The 27581-nt window shown below is 38.0% G+C and overlaps 1 long non-coding RNA gene across 1 annotated transcript in view; it reads right to left on the reverse strand.

Moving 5' to 3' along the window:
* LOC145962938 (uncharacterized) overlaps nt 1–27581 on the reverse strand; it is a 67633-nt gene that overhangs the window by 2144 nt on the left and 37908 nt on the right. Inside the window, exon 3 of the long non-coding RNA XR_014436035.1 lies at nt 8202–8284. This is a non-coding gene — a long non-coding RNA (uncharacterized LOC145962938). The remainder of the gene's footprint in view (nt 1–8201; nt 8285–27581) is intronic.

The following is a 27581-nucleotide window of genomic DNA, read 5'->3' on the forward strand; positions in this document are numbered from 1 at the left end:
ATAAATTTTAATTTTTTTCTCAAATTTATTATTATTAATTATATATAATTAATTAATAATTATATATAAATTATATAATTAATTTTGTATATTTATAGCAAATTATATATTTAATATGGTTTAGTAGTCTCTGTGTAACACATTGGATTATTACCGACTTATCTTATGACGAAGAATATACAATGTAGGATTCGTGATTGATACCGCACGAAATCCTGACGAATGAATATAAACGTAATAAAAGATCGAGCATGTATACTTATGACACTCAAATCAGAGGACAAAGCACGTTTATGGCGAACAACGGGAAGCAGAAAGAGGATGATTCACCTCCGATAAAGGGAGCTTGCTATTGTTACGAGGGTCAAGGTTAAAGAGGCAGATCCACATGCGGTGCATTAGCTCAATCCGCATGTGTGCAGTTTCCTCTCGTTTCCACGATAAAGTCTGAACTTTCCGGAAAAGCTTCAGTGAATTTCAATGAATCTCGTAAAAGCCGCGTAAATTTCATACAGAAAAATATTTTCCATTTTTTTAATTTTCAATTTTGGCGATTACAGTTCCTGTTGAAAATACAAACAATAGAAAGATTTCTTTAACTCTTGCATCAAGAATTAAATAAAAATAAAAAATCGTGAACAGCTATCTTCTCTTATTCACGCTTTTTAAGGAGGAAATCTTATATGTTATGCTTATATGCGATAGGCACTATCTATGCTCTTTGTAAGAATTCCTGGAGCTGCACTTAGGGGACACTATCTATGTTCTTGTTTGACAGGTTCTTTCTTTCGTTAACGGATATTTATGGAAATTGCGTTATCTCGATTCAATATCAACGAAAATATATATTTAGTTATTTTTTCTACGATCTTTATATAATTAGATAACTATATCGTACAATATTTAGTTATTTCGATGTCGATGTATGATCAATACACTGAGAAAAGTGGTTTGATTGTATCAACAAGACGTATCTGATAGAAGATTAAACCAGAAGAGCAAAATTTCTAGTTATCACAATAAGACTCGATTTTTTATAAATAGGACGTTTAATTAATTTTACTACAAGAATCTGGTTAGTATTTTCTAGTTGGATCTATAAAACTTTTTGTTATATTAACTAAACGTAGACACAATGATGCCATTTTTTAAGTAAATTTAGTATTATTAACAAGAAAATTTGACAAATTTAACAGGAAGGAATTACTCATCTGGTAATTCCTAAAGGAATTCTGATTCGTCCATTTTCCAACAGACATACTGACTGAATCTACCAGATTTCTAATTAATGCAATCAGATTTTTTTCTCAGTGTATGATTCGTTTAAGAAAGAATACAATCATACCTGATGTGTATTAAGCAAGGTGTATCTCTCACGAGATCTGCAAGAAACGAATGCGTGCAGATTTTATATCCAGATTAAACTTTAATCCTCACTATCCGAAAAAACTCTACTCTTAACACGCGATGTTATCCCTCTGACGCTCCGAGCGAAACTGAGCGCTTGCACTCTCTCGACTTTAAGAATACCGTCTAGGTAAACGTGTCTATTGTTCGACTTTGGTCGATGTTTGCAAACCGACGTATATCTTATTCAATCTTCCGTACGCAATGCTAATGTAAACTTCGACTCTAACAAAAAAAATGACAACAAAGGTCGCTCTTATACATAACACGTTCGTCGAAAGACAGAAGTATGGAATATTTCAAGCCTATTTTCAGCCTTAAAGTAATCCCGGAAAGTAGCTAGCGTCCACATCCCGAATGGCGAATAGCGTATCGATTATTGATATTATAAATAGAATTTTCATCGAATCTGTTGAAAGCGAAAGTACGTCAGAATTAGATCACCGATTCGTTTGTGACGCTAATTAAATGCAAATAGAATTAATCACGTCCGAATGAACGGTATCGGACACAGATACGCCGGATGATTCACACAATCGAGGATGACTTCACACACGGGCGATAATTTATACTAAATATAAAAAAAAAAAAGAAAAACGATAAATTGACTGCTTTATACCTATTTCGTGCTAACGATGAGGGTAAAAATCGGCAAAAATTCGCCGTCGCGAGGACAAATACAATCTTCGATCTTCCTAACCGCAGCCAATATCCCCGGTGGTCCCGACGAGGATTCGAATTTTGCGGTAAATAAGCGCAGATTTGGTCCCGCGATACCCGCGACGATGTCGCCACGCGCTGATTGCCGCAAGAACTCGCGGAGAATAATAGCGATTTCCCAAGTCGACGTGGAATTCCTTAATGAGCCTCTCCTGGGCCTAAGAACGAGACGGCAAGTCATTGCGACGAGAGGAAAAAAAAGAAACAAAACGATAGAGATGATAGAAATTAGGACGCCGTAAAAAGAAGTTGGAGGAGTGTATTTTTTATTCATCGATTTAATCTCCCTAGTATACGTCTTAATTCGTAATAAGCTCCAATTAAAAATTTTTAACAAGATTAACTAGTTACAATAATCAAAACTAAATATTGAAAATATTCATAAGACAAGTGCGTTTATAAAAATATTTGGTAAATGTATAACAGAAATTATTACAGCTCGTTAATTAAAATTAAAGAGAGCTTGGACGAGATATTTTATTACTCTCTTTTTTAAAATATGATGTATTATTCGTAATATTCCCTAAAAAATGGAAGCTCGACTTTCATTTATAAATTTCATTTATAAACGCAATTTAGTTGCGAGACGCGAATAATTACCCTGGCGTTAAATTGATACTCGTATCTTAACGCTGTACACACACGTTGCATGATCCGTACAGGTGCGAATGCATCGTCGATGAGGATGCAACATCCTTCTCAAGGACTCTTAGTTAAACCTCCGCAACCCGGTAAATTGAAATTATTGGCACGGGCCACCGCACATTATTGTCTCGTTATCGGGACATCGCATTTGTGAGCCCAGCCCTTCACTTTAATGCTCTTCCATTCCTCCTCGACGTTTCTTTTACCTGGTTCAATTTCGAGATCGCAATTTTACGCTTTCGACTACCGTGTATTTCATTTTTATATCGATATCAATCATTCAAGTCTCAATTATTTGTTAAATTAATATCAATGACTCGCCGTTTCTTTGTAAGTTCCCCGAGGATCTTATCGACGAAATTTGCTGGAAAAATTTCGCCTCCGATATACAGAGTGTATCGAATTTCATCGACGAAATTCACTAAGCAAATTATTATCGAGCGTGTCCGCTATTTACGGTAACGGGACCCACCTTTATCTCGATCTAATTCATACTTATCGAGATGAACGAGGTGTTATTTATCACGTGGCTAAAAATAGCTATCAGATAAGCCTCAAGTTCAACTACACTGAATATCGCCTATTTTGCATGGATATTTGCGTCATACTTTTTTTTCTATTTCAATTAAATGTATTTTGTCTGTCGCATCATTATTCAATCGCTTTATTACATTAGTCGAATTAACTTCAAAATGTTAATAAATATCATATGTATATTTTTTTCTCACTTTAATGATGAAGAAGACGAAAAGTATAATACCCTCAAATGCATGACTCTCAGAATCCATGAATGAATTTTGGAGGATCCTTTCATCAGAGCTTCTACTCTCGCATTCGCATTTTATTTCCGCCTCGCCGCGATTTCTCGCAATTCGCGCCGCTCCTTGAGTCGCGGGAGCGTCGCTTTTTTTCATCCTGAATTATCTTAATTACCGGAGTCCTCGGTATCGGGGAAGGGTAAGTGGTTTTGACGTGGTGCACGTTGTCGTCAACGCAGACAGATAGGTAGATAAAGGGAGAAATATTAATTTGTTTCGGTGGGAGAGAAAAGGCAACCGAAAACGACGACGACGATCTCCGGGAGCCATCATTGGATAGATAGTAAAAGGAATCCGGAAGAGTCCTAGAGCGCGCTCCTTTGATGGTCCTTTGTCGTTCTATTGGTTCCGACGAATCTTACGGAGACAAGTCATCAGGAAACCGGACTTGCATGGAATATCGCGTTGGTTATTTCGATCACCGCCATAGATAACTTGATTAATCCAATAGCTAAATCTCTCCAGCGCGATTCGTATTAAAGTTTTATATTTTATTACATTTTATTTTACTAAAATTTTATTTCATAAAATTTTTACGTATACATGGCATAAATTGATGTAAACGAAAGAATTAATATCTCATGTAAAATGTTGTTTGACGCGACATTTTCATCAGTGATATTTTGAAATGATACATAACTGTAATTTTTAATTACATTACTGATTGAGCGAGTAATTTTACGGCCATTAATAATTTTATAACGATCAAGGATCTCATCGTCGAAAAGTGATATTGCGGTGTCACAATTAATCCCTAATTGAACTCTTATTAAATTCTCAATGACCGGCGATATTTTGCTCGGGGAAATTTAAAAACAGTGGCGAGTATTAAAACTAGGGGGAGAGGGTAACGATCGTATCGCGAGATGAAATGAGCGAAAAACTCATAAAGGTGGTAAATACGCCGAAAACGGCTAACGACGTCGCTCGCAACAATGGCAAGAACTCTTTGGCCGCGGTAATCTTCAATTCCATTAAATCTCGGCGTGGTGTGCGGAGATGGCGACCAGGTGTTCACCATTTGCCGATTTACGAAAGCGCGCGTACGTACATTCCTTCACCTGGACCGGTTCCAGGACACTTTTTCTAGCCGCTCTTCCGTCGCGGATGGGAGGAAAAAAAAAAAGGAAGAGGATGTCGCGGGCTTTCTCCTCCCGGATTCACTTAGGTGCGTACCTACGCGCTCCTTCACAGGATGCGTTCCCGCTCGTTTCGTTCTCTCTTGCCCGAGGAAAGAAAGGGAGGCCAGAAGGATTCCCTCTTTTCTCGCTCATGGCGCATACATGCGCCAGCTTCGAGCTAGTTTCTTTGCCATGTATTCTCGGCGAGCGTGAAAGAGCTCCGACAAGGCTAGGCTCTCTCTCTCTTTTTTCTAGTTACCTTCGAGCCGGATACTTTTTTGCCAGAGAGCCGCTTTTACGCGGCCCCATATGGAATAAATCTTACCTGCGCCTGTTTTTGTTGCTTTTCCGGTTATTCGGTTAATTTATGTTTTGATTGAAATCCCGTACACACACACACATACAACGTTGATTATAAAAGGTAATTGAAAGGAAGATTGAGCACAAGGATGCAAGCATCAAGAGGTTTTCTAGATATAACAGCCGGGGTATTTCAATCTCGAAAACCTTCGCTTCTGAGATATTCGACTTTTTTAAATTAATTTTAAGTAAACTCGTCCTTTTAAAGAAATTTTCCATTTAAGATTCAATCTTATATATATATAAAAAATATATAATTTGGAAGAATTATAGAAAGTTGTTGCGCGATGCAACGATATCTTTGGACATTTTCGCTGAGCAAATTGGCTCGAGAAAAGAAATGTATGCGTTAGAACAGTTCGTGTACAAACGTCTGGTTAAGTTAAACTTTCTCAAGGTGTTCGTCAACTTAGCTTCTCGGAGAAGAAAAGAAGGAGCGACTCAAACCAGGTGCGAAAGCTGAAAGTTTCAACACGAGAAGCGACACTTTGTTGAGGCATCGCAGTTGAAACCGTTTGCTCGAAAGGGTCAAAGGTGATTGGGGTCTGGTGAACGTACGAAATGCTAATAAGCCGTCTATTGTATTCGAATGCGATATTATGTCGCGATCTTCTTTTTCCTGTGGACATACGAAAAAAAAAATCCTTGATGTGGAGTAGTGATTTCTTCTTTTAAAAAGAAGCGAAACGCGCTCTAGATCTTTCTCTTCGTCTTGAAAGATCTATTTGAAATTATAATTCGGCCGGAAGTGTTTTTATAAGTGTATGGGAAACGACGAGCCTTCCCGCGCATTCTTAATATTTATCTTCTTAATCCTTCAGCTAGATATTTTTTAATAATCGTCAGTTATGAAAAGAAGTCTGCGAAGAAGGAAGTATAAAGTTGTAATCGTAAACTTTTCATGGCCAATTATCTCTGTAAAGCAGCCGGGAACAAATAAATCAAGTCGAATATATATCGTGGGAATCTGCGTACATTAAAAAAAAGCACGTTCACATGAATTTTCTAAAATGATGCTGCTAGAAATTGAAAGTTTTGTACAATATTTAATATAATGTTATTATTTTAAGAAAATTTTTATATTTTCTCCGAAATACACGCACAACAATATTTTTATACACATCTTAAAGTGTTAATAATCTATATATATTACTAATATTTTAAAATGGAACAAAAAAATTATGAGAAAGATATAAAAATATTCTTCCATTTATTGTGTCGCATTTATTTGCACGATATTTCGTTAGGTCAACATTTTATGTGAAATATTTTCTGTGCGCATACTTCAACTTTGTGCGGTTGTACGTTGTTTCAAAAGTTTCAAAATGGAAAATGGGCGTTTATCATGCGAGAGAAGAGCAAATCCCTTGGCTTTCTTTGTGCGCGCGGACTGTTACTAACGAATTATAAAATGCGTTAAAATGTCCAATTGTTGAAATCTCAATTACGTCGGTTCGTTCGGTGTCGTACTTTTTGTTAAAGAGCCATCGACTTTCCGTTTACCGAGCAAAACATTGCATGTCATAACAATATTTTGCGAATGAAGAAAACGAAAACAAGAGGCGGCGTCCGATAACACGAGATTAAATATGAATAATAGCTGTCAGTTAATTGGTAATAACGTTGAATTTTCTTTTTTACGAAATTACAATATATTACGCGCGAGATGCACAGCAGCGACACTGTTTAATTCGTGTGCAACTCTCTCTGTGTAGCGAAATTTAATTACATCAAATAAATATTTATATCTGTTCTACTTGTGCACGGTGGTAAAACTTGATATCGCGCGAAATGCAATTTTAATTGGCTCGCTTTAAAATACTATTTTTCTTATTCGTTTAACCGCATTCACCGGATTCATCCTGTTTATTTATTTTCTTACGCTCTTAAGAAAATATAACAAGCAAAGCTCTATCACAATGACGCAATGTTTCTTCGTATCATTAATCCTAGATATATGTATACACTATGACGTAAGCGTGCGACATGCTTATGATGTTGGAGAGTTCCTACATGTAAAATAATACAAACATTTCGTCTTAAAATATCTTTAAAAATATCTGAATGAAATGAAATAAAAATTTAATCTTAAATTATTATTATTATTAAAACTGGATATATTAAAATATTTCTCATTTCAATTAAAATTGCAAATTGAATTATTAGAAATAATAATCTTAGCATTTAATGTCGATAAAATCTATAATAAATATAAAATAAACTAACATAATAATAATAAATATAATAAAATAAATAATAATAAATATAATAAATAAATATAAAATAATAATAAATACAATAAATATAATAAAAACATAAAATAACATAGGATAATAAGTAAAAAGGAATAATCTAAATTAGCGTCGATAAATTAATGTCAGTAAAATCTATAAATATAAAAGCGAACATTAACGTTTGCGTGTTTGAAGAAAAGAAAATTCTAAATAAAACGAGTCGCTCTGCGTCTCGCTGCGCTCTTTAGGGTTCATAAAAATAGATCCTCGTACAAGAACGCCGCTTCGCGTCTCGTTCGCATCTGCCTCATTCGACGATACAGTGCCATTGGCACTCAGCTCGATCAGGCTCTCGCAAGTCGCGCGAGCGGATTAAACGATACGACACGGACGATGCGATTGCAAATGTAAATGCGCCACTGCGACCAGACGTTCCTACTCCCACGTCGGATTGACCCTATCTTTGTTCATCGCGTCGACGATGACCCCATCCCTTCCTCTCCCTCCCTCCCCCTCTGCCTCCTGCTCGAGCGACGGGCACGTTATCGTCGATATATGCAACCGTCGTCGTCGATCGAAACAGCCAGGTCGCGCCGGCTACTTTCGGGAATTAATGCAATTAATGCACCGACTTACTGCCCGGATATTAGCGCCACGAGGCTCGATTGAGGATCGAGCGCGTCCGGTCCGGGTATGTAAATCAGCCACGAGACACCGTCAAGAGATGCTTCAATGCTAGAACCCCCGAGTTGACCCGAAATTTAGGTTTACATGGGCATGTGGTAATATCAAGCACGTGACTCGAATCATCGCGCATCGGGTTTTACAACTGATGAGAAAGATTTCATTTCCTTATGTGTAATAAAATTCTTACAAGCAAGTTTTTATTTACATACCTGCGTGTATGAACTGCAATTTCCATCTCAATAACTAATTTCTTTGGATTTTGCGGATCTTCTTTAATTTTCACGACACATATCTGAAAGAAAAAAACCAGGAAATTAGAAAAAATTTTTTTTCTTCTTTTACACTCGTTAAATTTGTTTCTAATTTATTTAACTGTTTTATTAAGTATCTAATGGAGACAGTATTTGAGAGACAATATGCAAAATCAATAAAATATAAAAGATGGTCGTCGACATAAAATGCCCTTGATCGAAAGCTAACGTAAAGTCATTTTTATTCATACTTTTCGTTACGATGCAATAGCGGTATCCTCGTTGAGGATACAATTAACGATACCGCGGATTGCAAGTGCAGCGGCGTAAGTAGCATCGTAATGGAAGTAATAATAGTAATGGCGTGTGTGTGCAACGCCGAAAGAAGTGCTTGGCTTCACCGCGAAAAGAATTAACTAGCTGGGGCTGCAGTTAACGTTTCGCCGGTGCAATAAGAAAATAATACATAATACCCGGTTTCGCGCGCGTACAAGGAAAAGGCGAAATCGCTTGCGTAAGAGCCGAGGCTTAATTAAAATTGACAAACGACCGGCAATCGTCGGCAAGCAACTTCGTTATAGCGGCAAACTTTCCTTTAATTCGCCAATTAATACGTGATTCGTGTGCTTCCGCTCGAGAAAGGGGGCAGACGAATCTGTCGGAAGAATTTGCGATAATAATCGAGGGGGATATCTCGATAATTCACTCGGTTTTTTTCAGTCAACTTCCTCGATCCGCTTGCGCCTATTATCGATATTACAATCTTGCTTTAATAATCTGATTTAATTGCATCGTTAACGTGGAGATACGTGTATCGCGATCGTTGCAAGCCGAAAGAGTGCGAAATAAAGGAGAAAGTGTATTGTGTGCGCCTCGGATGCGTAGGCGGACACAATCCTCTCTCGAAACCGGACGACGTGAAAGCAAAAATATCCAATCGAGAGCTATTTCGTCCAGGGGTTCCTCTCTCGCGAGAAGAAGGGAACATACACGGTTGACCAGGAGCGTGAAATAATCTTATTAACCAAAGTGTATCTGATCGTTTAAGTCGACCGGCGGTTTCGCTATCGCCAGAATGGTTCTGTTTACTCCCACTTCCCACCTCGTCCCCGCTCGTCGTTTTGCATACTCGAATGGACCCGGGAGTGTTCCCGAATCCATTAACTGACGGTCCGGGTCAAGTTTACTTAAGACCACGGAGCCGCCGTGAATCTGCCAAGAAAGCAAAAAGCTTTATTAGACAGTGACAAAGTGAGAACGGCGGTTTGCGCCAGGGAATCATAATGAGGAACCAAGAAAAGTCAGGTTACGATGAAAAATCGCCTCGCATCGCCTTTGAGAATAGTTGAACGCGGAACAAATAATTCCTTAGTAAAGTCGCGCGATCGGTATATTTTTCCGGGCAACTAATTTCAATCGCATCTTGTAATTTACGATAGCCCATCTTTAGTGTCGCCTCAAATCTTGGAAAAAATGTTCCCTGAAAATTCCCTCATCTTACAAGCTATTTCCTTTGTTCAAAATTCCAGGTAAAAAAATAGTTTAAACATTTTTTGATGCAACTTTCTAAAATAAATTTTTTTTAATTTTCTAATGTCTTTCATTCGTACGAGAGAAAAATGCAGAGCCTCTTAAGTTTCAAGTGGTAGATTTATAAATATACTGAAAAAATTTTGGAAGATAAGTATTTTTTATTTGCATAAAGTTTTCATTTTTTTCATCACTAAAAGTTATCAATAAAAAATATGTACTGCATATTCAATATTCATAATATATTTTAAACGTGTAATTCACTTGATTTGCCGACTGTTTATAATATAAGGACAAAATTATCAAAGAAAGGATTTTTTGAAGAAATTCTCCCAGTTTAAATAAAATTCCATGACAATTCCTTCATTTTTCAAAAAAGAAATCCCTGGGAATTTCAGATTTTCCAGAGAGTAGACACCCCAATTTTCTATATTAAATATCTTGATTAAATACCGAATTTTCGCGAATCGAGCTCGACGAGCACAATTTCCGAAGACGGATATCTTTCGCGAACAATTACAATTTCATATTTTTATGAACACGACGTCATACACACAACAGAATGTAGTATATACGGACGTTTGTGAATGTGTACTCAGAATAAATAGCCGTTAAATGCTGCTGAGCTGCGAGCTTGTTGGGAAATTTAGCTTTAAGATATCTGCTGCAGAGCCGGCTTTACGATGTATAGTTTACTCGAGACTCGGGTATTACGCGGGAAAGATCCCGGTAAACCGCCGCGACGAGTACCTCGAGTCGCGACATCGATATACAGGACGGCTAACGAGACATTTCAAAGCGCGATTGTCTACATCAAAGTTGCACGATAAGGATCAAAGTTCTATCGAGGATCTCTTACCGTTATCGTCGCGCCCAGCGTCTCTCATTTTCCGCGCATACAAAATTACTCCGCATTGTCTTTCTCTCTTTCCGAGGCAAATGCCTGACGATTATTATTTTAGCTCCGTTGCAACTGTGCAACGCATCTTAAAATAGAAGTCCTTCCTCCTCCTCCTTCCTCCCGCTTCCATTTGCTCCTCGGAGAGGGAGAGTGAGAGAGAAGTAAAAGTAAATCCAATTAGAACGATGTTTTAAATACGATTTAAATTAATTCCTTGATGTAACTTTTAACGTAGCGTACACGATATGATATTCTAAATAAAAATTTCTTTTTCTAAATATTTCATGTGAAGAGAGAGAGAGAGAGAGAGAGAAAGAGAGAGAGAGAGAGAGAGAGGGAGGGAGGGAGGGAAGGAGAGGGAGAAAGAGAGAGATAGAGGCAATCTCGAGCCTTTCGCAATCTCGATTTTCTTCATTACTTTTTCATGTCTTGTGTAATATAAATGTAAATTTGCGCTGCAGACGTATCGTTAGTGATGAATGATATTTTTATATTTGGCGTTTCCTATCGCTTGCTAGAAAATTTTTCCACGACCGTAATAATCGGGCAAAAAGCGCTTCCGCTATTGCGCAGATTCTTCGTCGTCCTTGGATCACCGATCATGCGACAACCGCCATGGTAAAGTCAATGTTTTCGGAATGGATGGACATGAAGATGGAGTGGCCGGGAACAGACGAAGACGGAAATGTAGACAGGGACGGAAGCGGTTACCATGGCTACCATGGAGAGGAAAGAGAGCAGGCGGATGGAAGGTTGAAGCGAAAGTGCAGACGAGAGGAAGACCGACCAAGGGGTGAATGAAGAGCTACGATACATAGGGTGGACTGAGAAAAAGAGAGAGAGAGAAAGATCCCGGGGAAAAACGAAAGAGAAGTTACGATCTGAGGGATGCAAAGAGAGCGAAAGAACAGAAAGGACAGGAGAAAAAAAAAGGAGATAGGACTCGGGAGAGAATAAACGAGAAGATATTACTCGGAAAGCAGACAAGAAGAAAGACTGAGAAAAAAGAAAATAGCGACGAGACAAATACACGACGACGGCGCAGGTTTATGGGTGTCAAAAGGGATGGTGGTAAAAGTAGGCAAATCATGAGAAGACAATGCTTCGAAAGAAAATGTTACTAGAAAATACAATTCGAAAGATGTAGACAAAAGATGCTATTCGGATATGTCTCGAAGTTATTACAACGACATATACATATAATTGCATTGTCAGTCATATTATTCTAAATATTAAATTATCCTGTATCAACGTTTCGTCACGAGATTCGCCAACAATAAGGCGAAAAATTGAAACTTAATTCTCAGGACAATTAATTTATTATTATTGCTTCAATTTTCGGGAAAGATGGAGGGAGGGAGGAATTGCTCATTATAACCCTTTCGCATTCGGTTCTGAAATATGCGTAGATCGACGCTGCCAAGTGAGACAGAGATAGATGTACACGTGCTGGAGTAGGACGACCGTCAACGGGTGGGGGTTAGAAACGACTGACTGGGAAAACTATTACTCTCTCTCCCGATCCTCCCCGTCGTCTTCAACCCCTTCGCCACGAGTCGGACGGAGGGCTCGGAGCCCCGAGTGATGTTAATTGCGCTGCTACCGCCAGCAGGCAATATGTATTCGAGGAACGCTCTGAACATTCGAACGAAGACGACTTGTAAACGCCACATATTCGCGCAGTCTCTCCTCCTTTCCCGCCCCTGAAAAGTAACGCTTCCGGGGCGATCAAAGTGGACCAAACTTGCGCGCGATGGATACGCGTGTCACGAGTTTCGATGGATAGTCGATTTGTATAGTAATTTTTTTCGCAACTATGCTTCGCGTCTAATTTGACGTTTCGCGAATATCGTGATGCACGATGCAAGTCACGAGCGAGAAATCGCGCGATAGCTCGAGGGTGAAAAAAAATCACTTGTGCTTTTTCTTTTTTTTTTCTTTTTTTTATTGTTCCCCTCTGAACAAGTCTGGCGACATCATCTTATTTTCCGAAAATGTCTATTTGCAATGAGGAAAAAAGAAGCGATGGCCCCCGGGGACGCGATAATGTTGAAGATAGCGGAAAATCCGTGATATTAATATAAAAGGACCGGTATGTGTGAAAAAGCGTGTCGGTTATAAATTAAAGCCGGCGTGAAATATATGTCGTAATTTTTCGACCTTTAAATTGGACGGGATATTTCACCACACGACGAAATTTTTATTCCGACAAAATACCGTGCTTCATTATATCCGAATGTTATTTCTCTGACTGCGATAATACACAAGCAACATGATCTCTTTTACGATTGAATCTTCCCGCCTCCTCCCCGCCCCGTTCCTTGAATCTCGATTTGTACCCACGGAAAATTCGTCCCATTTCCGGTCACGAAAAGCCAATGTCACAATTTCGCTAATGGAATCGCTAACGCACCATTTACGGCGACAAATAAATATACCGGTTTAAATGACCGTAATAGAGAACGGCGATTTTAATACCAGTTGAATAATTTCCATTTCTGTGGTCAGATGCGAGAATATGACATTCTCTGCAATGAATCGAGGCAGAAGAGTTTAATGCCGGTAGTTAATTTCGTTTTTTATTTTAATTGATTTTTTGTCGCCATAAAAATATTCTTAAAATGTACATTTTATTTGCGATACAAAGTAATTTACATTAAAGAACCATGAAGAAGCGTTAAAATTTTATATCAATATTGAAGAGAGAAAATGTTGAAAAAAACTCGCGAAATTTGATACAAGAGTAAGTCATAAAAAGATGATATTTTTCAAACATCTTTTCTTAAATTAAAAAAAAAATAGAAACTCTTCATTCAAGATGATGAATAGCAACACTTAAAATTTTTGTTACAGACGATTTTACTCGCATGCGCGAAGAATCGATCTCGATGCAAGACGAGAATTAAAGCCACGTAGGGTCAGTAGCATCATATGCGGCCCGATACAGGACGAGACAATTGCGCCCAATCTTTTCATTGGTTTCTAAATGAACGGTCGTGCCGGTGTGAAAGGCGCAGCCAACATGTCATTACAGTGATAGGGCCCCGGCCAGTGATGCCGGAGACCTTGAATGATTTATACCGCACAAATCATACGAGGTCGTGAAATATTTACATATTTCCTCTCTCGCTTTATATATTTTGCTCTCGACAATTAATAGCATTTATGTTTTATTAATATAATAATTTTTTATTAATATAAAAAATCTTGACATATATATTTTTTTTCTTTTTGTTTTAATTGTATTAGTCTTTATTAATTGAATTACATTAAATTAAAAAATGATAGAACGATAATATGGAGGAAATATATATGCAATTTTGTAGTGCGTAATATAAAAGCAATATAAAGATAAAAGGAAAAGTAGATATATAATTACACCTTTGACAGCTCGTTCACGGAATGAATAATACGATAGAAAAGCTCGGCATTAAAATTACACGAATTTGCATGAATTACGTTCCGTCGATTTTGCGCGTTTTATGCAGCACCTTTTTATATGACCCCGGTAAAAAAAAAATGATGTACGAGTTAATTTCGTTTAGCGTATTGCTCGCGTACGCAATTCACATCTTTTTTATTTTAACGAAAAACACACGCACGGGAGGCCCATTTATTTCACGTCGAACATTCCTTTCTCGGTTCGGCGGAAAAAAATTTCCGTTTACGGAAATACGACGGGACCGTTTGACAAACAAACAAATGCGTTCATCAATGGCAAATGTGCAATTACGAAAAAAAGAAATCGCTCTTCCTCGGACAGCCGCGACTAATTGGATCTTGCGTGTCGCGATATTAATATATGTACAGTGTATTGCGGATCGCATTGCTAACCTATCACCTGAATAAAGTGGAACGCTGCCTACGCGCGAGGGCAGCGTCACTATTCCTTCAAGAATATTAATGTATCCGGTGCGTCCCACGAACAGTGATCTACAACGCTAATCGTCGTTCGGGTTAGCGCGAGTTTTACGTATTAATGCAGTTTGCGCACGATCGAAATAAATAAACGCGTCAAACTTGCATGCGAATTCTGTCATCACTCATTTTTTGATATATATATATATATATATAATATATATTATATTTTATATTAATATTGTATTAATATAAATATATTTTATAATTATAATTTTAATATATTAATATATACATATTTTATTATACAATATACACATTATAAATGTTATATAAATTAATAAATATATATAAATTATATAAATATTATATAAATTAATAGATATACATATAATTAATATAAATATTATATAAATATTATATAAATTAATAAATACCTGCGCAAATAGAAAAGTAGAACTCTTTCTAAAACGGCCCTAATTCGAACTTTTCTCCCGCAAATAGCATCATTAATCAACTAACATTTTCCGCGAATATGATACGTCAGCGAGAAATAGGTATCGGGGCAAGGCAATTATCGGGGGTGCCCGCGACATTAATCGAACCCAGCGAGCGAATCAACCGCGGCGATTTCACGTTCTTATCGGGAGCGATCGCGGTCGTCACCTGACACGTCGACCGGTGTTATGTGTTCCCAGTTCCCAGGACTCGCTGGACGGACAGCCCTGGCGCTTTTCTGAAAGAAAGGGCGGGACACGGGACTCGTGGCCGGGGGTTCGTTTTCCCTTTGTAGATTACCCGTCGTATCATAGCCGGGGACACGTAGGAAATAAGATGTCGAGTGGTACTGCCGCGTGACGTCACTCCCGGACTCTTTCCCGCTAGTTTTTTGTCGTCCCTCCCGACTCTGTCTCTCTCGCTTCGGTCCACCCTTTCGTCTTAATCAGCGTTTCCCGACCTCTTTTAGTCAGCACGACTCTTTTAGCATGTAGGAAGAATCTTGCTAATGGATTACGTATCTTGTTAATGGCGTGTATGTTGCATAATTTATGCTCACTTTGCAGGTAAATATTATATCAGTTAATAGTTTATTATGCGAATAAATATTACTTCATATAAGTAATATTTGGCAAGATTTGTTTGATTTCAGCTTGATGCAAGAAGCACACGCGTGCTTCTATTTAATATAATTAATCCGATAATTTTAAGTAAATAAACAATACGTGCTAATGCAAGGGCTCATTTTTCTCCCTTGATATTGCGGTTACAAATTTCCGCGGATGCGACGTGAAAGAGCGGAAAGAAAGAGAAAGAAGATATGTATCAACGAAATTAAAACGCGAGTGTACTACTTGTGACAGCGAAGAGAGAAGAGACATCGAATAAAGGAGACAAGAGTCTGCAAGAGAAACAAAAAAGAGAGAAAAAAAAGAGAATGAGCGAAGAAAAAGTTGGCCTCAACATGGACGATAACGGCTCGTTGATAAGAGCCTTCCTCTCTCTTTCTCTCTCTCTCTCTCCGACACTTTAATATCTCTTCTATACGCCTGGCTTTTTAATTATCTCTTCGGCGATAATGGGCGACCTCCGCCGCTCTAGTCTTCGACGGGAAAATGTTGAAGAGGATAGAGAAGAACAGGCAAGAAGAGCGTAGAAACCCTTTCGGAACTCGACACGTGGAAAAAATCAAATCCGTGGACGCGCGAGATGCCCCCTGAGACTCCCTCTCTTTCTGCCGGATGCTCATATTCATTTAAGGGGAGAAATCAGTCTGTGATTCCGTCTCGCTATGTTGAATATTCACTTTTAATTTAAACGGTTGTTTCTTAAAAATTAATAAAAAAATTGGACTCGCATGAAATTAAAATAAAATTTTATTGCCTTCAAATCGCGAAAGTCTTGTTTCAAACGCGAAATAAAATTTGCAAGAATAAATCCGAAAACTACATGTGAACGAAATTCATATCTCGCATTTCAGACATTTATCTCTCGGTTATGGATGTTTTCAAAAAGTGCCGTTCAATCCGGTCAATCTCATATTTCTGTTTGAAGAAAGCAAAGTTTTCGACATTCGATCAACTTGGAAATTATTACGCGCGGTTTTCACAGCTCTATCCATTTTCGTCGTTGAAATTTTCATCCGCGAAAACTTTTTTTTGCCCTCAAGCGCCGCTTAATTTTCGCGTCTCGCGTGACTGAACGTGCCATCGCATCGAGCTTGAACTATTAAGAGGATCCACGCACCCCGGAGAAGCAAGAAGGAAGAGCGACGAACCCGTTCGTTCGCGGGGCTTAAAAGGTGTCAGGGTGACTTCTCGCCAAAGTCCCGAGCTTTTCGAACCATTACTTTTTATTGGATCGATCTCTCTTTTCCCCGTTCAACCTCTACCTTTCTCACTTTTTTCCCTCTCCCTCTCTCCTTTCCTCGCGCTTGTTCCGCCGATTTCCGACCGTTTCCACCTTCTCGCATTGCTAAATCGCGGAAAAGTCCCCGCTGAAAAGGCGCCTCAGCCGCTTACCGATGACGCAAGAGGGAAGAGGAAGCGAGAAAAATCCAGAAAAAGATGATCAAGATGACTGTCAAAGGCAGACGGGAAAAAGCAGACGTCGCTGAGGCATACAAAGAGAAGATAATGCGGTATCAAACGTTCGCGGAATCACAATGAGGCGTAGAAAGCCAACGGACTGCTGCTTCCCTTACGCTTCGGTGAAATTTACCGCGAGGATAAACGTTTTTGTCCGATCACGATGTGACGTCTCTCACCAGGAAACCGCGTACCATGATTCTCACGATCAGCTGATGACTTAAGATGGTACGCAAGCTGCATCAGGAGTCGTGCTAAGAAAACACAAAGAATAAAAAATATTTTATATTTTATATTTTATTATCTATAAAGTTTAGAGAATTTCCCAAGCGGATTTTGAAAATCTTATATAAATATTTAAACACGGTTTTAATTTTTGAGATAGTAGATATGTATTTTCAAGTTCCTTTTTTCGATTTAACGTGGTTTCTTGCAACTGTCAAAAATTCGAAAATGCTCCAGTATTTCCTCGATGTAGTTTTGTCGAATAAAATCGACCTTCAGGCGTGCTGCTTTAGGCGCGCGTAATTTAAGCAGGTGGAAAACCGATTAAAGCCGATCAACAAGCGCCGAGCGAACTGTCAATTTTCCGGACGTCTCCGCGAATATCTCCCGGTCGCGCGCGCGCGCGCGAACGGCCGGAATATTACACGATAACGATGGGACACGTGCGCCGACTGGTATGATTCGTCAATCAATCGTCCGGGGGAATCGTCGGCGTGCAAAAAAGAAGAGCGAAAAGTGACGCGACAGCCATGTTGCGATTTTTCCGCGCGCGGCTCGACGCGACGACGGGGTGTGCATTATTTCCAGCATCGGTTTTGTGCTTTCCGGCCGTTGACCCACTCCACCGTCAATCCACACACACACGCACACGTTCCTCTTCATCCCTCTAGATCGCCCAGCAACCCTTCCCGTCGAACGTGTCCGCAGACGAGCATTTTTCGAATATTCGACATCTCTCTCTCTCTCTCTCTCTCTCTCTCTCTCTCTCTCTCTCTCTCTCTCTCTTCTCCCCGTTTTTCGCTCGCTCTAGTCTCGCCATGACGGAATCGATAGGTTCTCCGGTATAACTTGCTCGACGTAACTCGCCTCTTTGCTCGGGCGGATCAATTTTCCGCGAAAAGCACGTCTCGCGTGAATTCGAGACGCGTGATTCGAGTTAAGTCGCGCGGCGGGCGCGAGATACGCTTGATTCCTAATCGCGTTACTTAATCCACCCGCTACTGCGCGACGCAAACTCCTAGATGCCTAAATATCGCCGATGAAACTACGCAGCCCGTATATTCTCACCTTGTACGTTTATCCCGCGATTGCTCTCGAACGCGCCACGCGCGGTTAGGAATTATTTATCTTCTCGCGCAGAGATCTTGCGAAACGTCACTTTACGAACAATCGCGTCTGCATTATTTCGCCGAGTCTTCCAAAATGCATAAATGCGAATTCAACTCGTGCGTGCCGCACGTCACGAGTGTGACGCGTTCCTCTCTTTCTCTAAATATATGATAAATACTTGTACTATTATCAGGATGTCTACTCACAGCTTGTAAAATAATTTCCTGATCTTCAGGTATTTTTTTTTTAAATTCTAGATGAAAAGAATAGTTTAAAAATATTTTGATGCAATTTTAAAATAAATTTCTTTTCATTATATGTTTTTTCTAATATTTTTCCCTACGAAGGAAGAACTGAGAGCCTCTTAAGTTCAAGTTAGATTTGTAAATGTACTAAAAAAATACTGAATAACTTTTGTAAAATAGGCATTTTTTACTTGTATCAACTTTCCATTTTTTTTTGTTAAAAATTACAATAAAGAACATGTACTTCATATTCGATATTTTGTTAAGATATATAAATAAATATAGGTATATATATTGTTAATTATAAATAAATATAGGTATATACATTTATAATATATTATAAATAAATAATTCCCTTGACTTGCCGACTGCTTGCAATATAAAGGCAAAATTATCAAAAAGAAAATTTTTTAAAAAAATTCGCAATAAAATTCCATGAGAGATTCTCTGATTTTTCCAGGTACAAAAGAAATCCCTGAGAATCTCAGATTTTCCAGGGAGTAAATACTGATTATGTATACGCGGTAATATCTCCATCATCCGTTTAATTTTAGCAACATGACACTCGCGAAAATAGATTCTTTTTCAAAGTTATCACACAAAAGATACGAAAGAAAGCGTATCATGATTTCTCCTATGATTTTTGCCGACGCGACGGAAGATACACCTCGCCACTATCGGACGTTTGTCAGATTTCTCGATATCGAAGGAGACATCGCGACGTAAGATTGAAGGTGTCGGGACGAGGCGGGGTCAGAGCGATTAACTCGATTATCTTTCGCGGTAAAGGCCATCGTCGAGCGCGCTTTTGTTTCGCGGTAATTGTCCTCGTAGTTATAGAGCGTGGACGGTAACCTTCGCGTGACGAAAAGTCCCCTTAACATTGCCCGTAGACAAGAGAATCATGAGACATATCCCCTTCAGCGCAGCTTTTTTCAAGTAATCGCCGGCTACAAGCCGTGTAATTTCTTATCGAAATCTTTTCGATGAGAAAAAAATATACGCATCCAAAGTTAAAATCAGTTACCACAATTTACACGTCTCCTCTTTATATCGCAACGCGGCGAATTGTTTAACTAAAATAAAATAAAATAAATAAAATAAAAATAACAAGTCCTGTCAATCCTGCGCTTTTAAAATATAGTTTTGTGATTTTTTTAGATCGTAAAAATATTATTACAACAATTACACACTTTTCCAATCGACGAGACTGCGTTGGACGAATCGAGGAACGTGAAAAAAAAATCGCGAGAAAGGATAATAGCGACTATTTAAAGCGACGGATTTTCGCAGCTCGAATAAAGATCGGAGCAAATGGATGACTACCGTCGTTCTTCGCGGTTTCTTACTGCAAACGAGCTGTGTAACGACCGTGCACGCTTATCATAATATTTACATTGCTCTACGACGGGGGGTGATTATGATACATTTCCAGTGTACAAACTAATTTCGAGCGAATTTTCCGTAATGCTCATACAATATCGCTTTACGATCCAGTAGGCAACCAAAGAGGATCCAATAGCAGCGGGCTAATCTTAGGGAAAACGTTGGCTGGGTTAGTAGTAATAATTGCAGGGATTGTGGAGGGAAAATATTTGTTCGCTAATTATATCTCCGCTCGAAGAAATTCAAATCCTTAATAAACAAAATTTTCTCAAGAGAAAATGTTATCTCGTATTTCTTACTTTTTACGACTGTACTGCATCAATTCCATTGTAAACTTTTTGATTTAAAACAAAAGGGATGAAATAATAATTACCATAAAAGATTAAAGTTGAAACTATTGTACTTTGAATTACTCGAAAATATATTTCAAAAGGTGAGTTTAAAAACTCACTTATTATTAAATTATTAAATTAATTTTATTAAATTAATTATTAAATTAAATTAATAAACTCACTTATTATTAAATTATTAACTATTAGCTATTAAAAATCATGCTTACTTTTGTATTGAAGAATATTATTCGGTTTATATTTATGTTGTTTTATCATTAAAAGAAAATAAAAGACAGTAAAGTGCAAGCTAATAAATAAACGGCAGAGCATAAAATCTCCTGCGTCTTGTTTATACCCTCGTAAAAATACACAAAACAAAAAAAAAACTTTTCGTCAATTCGATCCTCTTTCCTAATTCACTCCGTCGAGGTCGAGATTTCTCATTAAAGGTTAATTCGCACAATTGAGACAGTTGCCATCTTAAAATGATTCTCCCTCTCTTTCTCTCTCGCCGGTTATGTCTCTCTTCTCTTGCTCTTTCCTCATCGTTCTCTTTCTCTCTTTCTCTCTCGCAAACTCGGAAATGGTTTCCCATTTCGGATTTACCGTGTGGATTTGCCACCGCGTAATTTGACCAATGAGGTAAACGAACCGAGAGCTGTGGGAAAGAGAGAAGGGAAATCAGAGAGCAACTAGCAGACTGTTTGTCCCGGCGAATATTTTTTCAAATTTTCACTTATTCTCTCGCCAAGCGCTATTATATCCTTACGATAATTGCTGTTGCTTAAAAAATAATCTAATTTCCATTTCAATAATATTTAACAGCCAATTAATATATACGTCAATTGCGTTAAATTGCTTAGTTAAATATTCTCTATTTCCTTTTCATTCTTTTTTCTTTATCGCAAGTCTAATTTCTCCTTCACCGATAGACAGACTTATCAGTTCGATTTGTCGTAAATAAAAATTGATCGAGAGCTGTGGGCAAGAAAGAAGGGAAATCAGAGAGCAACTAGCAGACTGTTTGTCCCGGCGAATATTTTTTCAAATTTTCACTTATTCTCTCGCCAAGCGCTATTATATCCTTACGATAATTGCTGTTGCTTAAAAAATAATCTAATTTCCATTTCAATAATATTTAACAGCCAATTAATATATACGTCAATTGCGTTAAATTGCTTAAGTTAAATATTCTCTATTTCCTTTTCATTCTTTTTTCTTTATCGCAAGTCTAATTTCTCCTTCGATAGGCAGACTTATCAGTTCGATTTGCCATAAATAAAAATTGATCGTCGAGTAAGAATGAACGCAACGGATGGAGAATAAAGGCACATTGTATCTTCCGAGAGTGAGATATCGACTGGAACTTTTAATTCCCTCGCGGAGTCGTCTTGAGAATGGAAAATTCGATTCGAAATGGGCGTCGTCGTATCAATTACTCCGAATGACATTTCTAAACATTTTTCCGTCTGCGTTCCGCTTTTATTAACAAATTAAGCGCAACCTGCAGTTCCACTTAGCGCCCAAGAGTGGAAACGCCGTGCTCGATTAAATTTAAGATTCAGTTCCATTTAAGTATTACGCCGAAGTGGCGGGAATGGATCTCTTGCACGGCTCTCCATCGTTTAATGCAGTTTTCATAATTCAATTTCGCCGCGAGGATTCTTACATTCCGATGTATTAATGCGCCCTGCGTCAAACAGAGAGGTGAGTTGCCGTTGAAGATAATTAAAAATGATGTTAATTAATACTCGTAATTTTATCCGTCCTATCTTGATTAAAATATAAAAATGAAACTAATAAGATTAGATAAGGAAGATTAGATGCAAAACAATTTGATGTAATTTCAACGTGTATCACCAGTCGTCAAAACACATTTTATGTAGCGCCTGCAACTTCCGGCAGTTCTGTTTTCGTCGTGAACGGCTGATTTTCTTTCGTAGAAAAAGCAAGGGATCATTGCATATCGTTTGCGACTTATCAACTGACAGCTTGCAAAATTCGTTACGTAGTATAGGTATAGGAATTGCGGACGCGTTGCGTATGTGCTACGGGAATTTAATATAACTGATAGAGTGCGCTACTCAAAACAGTATATCGCCACCGCCGGAAATAAACACGTGACGCAATGTCGTAGTAAAGAATAACGGAAGTTGCTAATTTATATTCGTATCCACCTTAGCAATATAGCGTGAAATTACTAGGAAATCCAGACAACAAAGTTCCCTTTATTTATTTTCAACCAATAAACATAAAATTATTCGGGGTATTTATATTTTTTTATTTACCTACTATTAATATATCTTTACATTTGATTAATGATTTTCGATAAACGGAGAATTTTAAAGACTTTCAGATAATTTTTAACGATTCTATCGTATTGGTACGATTATTTTATTGATAAGATAAAAATAATAAAATGATATAAATTGACATAAATCGACGTTTAAATATAAAATATCAATAACTGAGTTTTATTATGAAAATAATCACTGCTATATCCGCATTAAACCGATAAAAATTTTGAAACGTTCTTAATGCCTCGAGCCTTGAGATAACAGCTGCACAGCTTATCACTTCGGCTCTGTGTTCCCATTTTTTTATTGCGCCTTTTGCGAAATAAAATAATTTTGATTATATAATAAATGATTTGATCGCTTTATGTTGCAAACAAAATTAATTTTTCATAAAGTTATAACCTTTAGCGATTTTATCGAAAAGTATTTATAAATTGAATCTTAAAGCACTTTTTCCCAATCTAAAGCAAAGGCATTCAAATTAAAACCGATTACATCAATATGGTAACGCCTATTGACATTGTTAACCAATTTTCAATTTATTCATCGAATAATTAAATATTTAAAACACAAAGAATCTTAATGTCGACTTCAAACATTCCGTCTCCGTGCCTCGTAACGTGTCTCATAATTCACGCGTAACACAGCTAAAAAAAAAACAACCGAAACGAAAAAGAAATTGCAAAAGTTGGAAGCTTTATAACGCCTGACTTTGACGAACGCTGTAAATAACCCGATAAAATTTTACGCGTCCGTCGAATCGCGAATTTGACGCCCATCGATCTTTTGCGTCAAGATCTATTTACGGAATGCTATCGACGAGTACACACATACATGTACGTATGCGTGGATCGTGGATGAAATTCGCGATAAAACTGACGACAATTCCGGATTACTGACTGTACAAGGGATCGTCCTACAAAGTAGACACAATGTTTTACAACAACGCGACCTCGGCCGTTCGGGCTATACTGAAAGATAATTGTTCGCTATCAGCTGACCCTTGTCGTTCGCAGCCCCCGTCGTCCCGCCAACGCCTCCCTCTTGTCGATGCAACGACGCATCCTCCTACGTACGCACACATTGCGACCAGCCCGCCACTACACCGGACGTACAAAAGGTACTTCGTCGGCTATCGTTTACACGATAATCTCAACGCGTGGAACTGGATAGATACGTGCCGTTATACGTGGCATTAATAACGTTCGCTGTGTAGCCAATAATGTACACGAGTGCATCATCGATGCACTCGAATGCGGCGATGTTTCGTCATCACGGTGCGTTATCACTTTCGAGAATTGATGTATTGTTCACGACTCTAAGAATTTTAATTATTAAAAATATAACTTGAGAAATTTTTTATTCTTTTGTCAATTTTCGAATTTTCCCCGAGAAATATTAAATTTATTACAAGTTTGATTATAAGATAACAATTAATTGTGCACAACTAACACTCTTCATCTCATTAACGCATCGCGTCCTCAGAAGTCATTAAAACGAAGCATCAATGTAACAACAATTAAACGCGGTCACATCCACCGCGATCGCGATGCAGAGAGAGAGAGAGAGAGAGAGAGAGAGAGAGAGAAATGGTTAATTATCATATCAATTATCAAAAGTCATCAAGGGGAGGGAAGGAAGAGAGGAGGATACTAGCTCGTTAATGCCAGTACTGTCGATACAACATGCTACAATGTCCAATAAAATGGCGCTCGATAACAACAGCATAAACACGCATATTTACGGTTTCGCGGTAACGTATTTTCGCAGCATTTTCGCAACACCCGGTCGTCTATATGTATACGTGGCTTCGTTTTCTTGCCGGAGAACAGATAAAAAATGACTTTCTCGTCCGACTGAAGAAGTATAAGTAGCCATCCAACTCTCCGCATCAGGGCCGCCTTGAAGATGCAACGAAAATTATCCAAAATCCTATTTTATTTTAATTATTGTTATCATTATTCACGAGAATTATTTATTCTAAAAATATTCTGCAATAACTAATAAATCGACAATTTGGCAAAATTTATCATCGTTGATCTTCAAAAGTTAATTTTACTCGCATTATATTTTGTAGCCATATAAAATAATATAGTTCGTCGAATTTTCCAAATCACGTAATTAAAATTATGCAATAAAATCGTAGAATAACATTTTCCACGTTTCTCGTTCGTAAAACGAAAACATAAAATTATTTTCAGAGAATTTTTAGATATTTTTAAACTCACAAGTACATTGTTTGATGTTTATCTCGACAAAAAATGAAACCGTCGTACGTGTCAAATTTTTATTTGTTCTTCAAAAAAAAGGTGTATCGCGAAGCTTTTCCCTGGGAAATACGGTATCGTGAATTTTGTCGGCGCCGACGGCGGAAATGTTGCCTCCAACCCTGCAACGCTATATCTATCTACTCCACTAGCCACCCTCGTCGACTTTCCGCTCGCAAGAACACACCATTCTTCGCGATCTGCTGAAGTATCGTAAATTCGATCCGAGGTAAACGATGCCAATGGGAGCAGTCGATATTGTGTCGCGCGCGTTATGCAGATACCGATGCGGACGAGGAGAGAAAAAAAAGAGAGAGAGACAGAGAGAGGAAGCTAAATTCCGTTTCTTGCTGTGTAAGGGTGCATCGTGTCGCTGCTAATTGGCTGAAGGAAAATGGCGAGTAGACAGACTGTGAACACAAAGTTTTCCCTATCGCCGACGACTCGATTAAAGCTTTTTCTTCACGTAAGGACGTTATCGAACTCAATACCGTCTACGAGAGCAAACAAATGCAACTACACGCAGTGACACGAACGCGAAAGAAAATTGGAAAAATTATCATACGTGTGTATTCGATATCTTTATATTTTTCTAACAAGAAATCTCCGCAAATTGGAAAATTCTGATTTTGATGAAACTTTATACACTTGCAGAAGAGCGGGGAGATAAATAGATGAATTTAGAAATTTTTATTTGCAGCCCGAAAAGAATTTTAAGGTGAAACTACCCTTGGCTTTTTGTTTTTCTCGATATATCTCTAAAATTATTCGTGATATCGACAAATATTTTATACAGAAGTTTTATCATAAAAACACCTTTACTTAATCATGTTAATAAACTTCCGATAAAATAATTTTGTTTAAAATTTTTGTTTCAAAAATTATTTTCCAACATTTTTATTAATATTAAATAGAGATATTTTTGTCATGAAACTTTTGTATAAAATATTTTTTCAGAATTTTCCAGTATAAAATATTTCTTCAGATTTTTCCAATTTCCTCGTGAGAGAGATCACGATCACGATCACGCGATTGCCTAAAATTTCAAATCCTTTTTTCCTACTTTACAGTCTTTTGTACCATCTTGTCTCGACCAAACAACACGCGCGTAGAAATCGAATTATCAAACAGGGAGAAAAAAGAGAGACGGAGTGATTCGCAAAGCAATGAAGATAGTGTCTTTTCGTTTGTTTAAAAACTGAAAAGAAACGACGAAAGAGATAGAGAGAGAGAGAGAGAGAGAATGAGGCGAATATATGTATCCCCGATGCGCATCTCGAAGCGGGCAAAAGGCGGGGGAGGGGAAGAGCCGTATTGTCTCGGCGATTATTTATGGCGAATTTTAAGCCCCCTAAGTGTGGCCGCTGTAATAATTAACAAAAGGCATTATGCCGCGCGGAGAATGAGCCGCCCGCGCTCGTCCGCCCTCTCGCTCGCGTTTAAGGGTGCGAAGGTGAACGCGTCCGTTCGCCAGGAGAGATAACACCTGGGACCAGCGGCGCTCGATTGCCCGGGGCTCATTTACTAATGAGCACGGCCCTATAACGTCTGCGAGAGTAATGTGACTTCTTTCCCGGCGCGGTGGCCGCAGCCGGTCGCACCACGACGCGATTTACGCGCGGACGCGGCTCCGTCCCTCTCGAGAGAGCTGGTAACGCGAATATGAACCGAATGAGTTGCCACGTGATCCGTTTCGGATATTTCCTTCTCTTCGCGCAACGAAAGCTTCATCAAATCTTACTAACGAGTGAATCTCGCGAACCCGGAAATTCTGATTTTAATGAGACCTTACACACATGTAGGGGAAAAGGGTAAATGAATTTTGAAATTTTCAATCGTTGTCTGAAAATGATTCTAAGGAGTGAAACCATCTCTCGTATGTACAGCGATTTTTTATCTTTCTCGATATATCCCGAAAATTATTCGAAAAATGTTTTATACAAAAATTTCATATTAAAACATCTCTATTTAATCATAATAAAAGAGAAAAGAATTTTTGAAAAATCTGTGAAAAAAATTATTTTTCCAAAATTTTATTCATATAATTAAATAAAGATATTTTAACCGTGAAACTTTTGTGTAAAACATTTTTTGATAGCTGGAATAATTTTCAAGATATATCGAGAAAAGTCTACATGTGAGGGCTTTCATGAATTTCCGGTTCGCAAGGTTTCCTTACAAGTTTTAATTCTTCCCAAAGTGTTTCGTAAATGGTATATTTCACGCATGATTCTGTTTAAAATTAAAGATTTCAGCAAACGCGATTGTCATTGGAAGAAATCACGGATAAGTCTGAAAGGGTTGGAATTTAAAGATTATTTTATTTTCTCAATTTGAACTATATATATATATACCTAATTTTATCATTGCAATAATTCTGGATTCGTATTGACGTCAAAATTGAAAGCCTTGTTTTACCATTGTCGTACATAATTATTAATTAATAACAAAAATGAAAGTTTAATTAGATCATTAGTGGTTATTTGAATTATAGACAATATGTGATAAGCAAAATTGCGGGACGCGAAGCTGGGTTATTAAATATAAATTAAACGGACAGCATAAAGAGATCGAACAGTCAAAAATAATTAGATGAAAAGTT

Source organism: Camponotus vicinus, unplaced genomic scaffold (genome assembly GCF_025532165.1).
Source record: "Camponotus vicinus isolate PSW18456_S1 unplaced genomic scaffold, iyCamVici1.0 SCAF_12, whole genome shotgun sequence".
NCBI lineage: Eukaryota > Metazoa > Arthropoda > Insecta > Hymenoptera > Formicidae > Camponotus > Camponotus vicinus.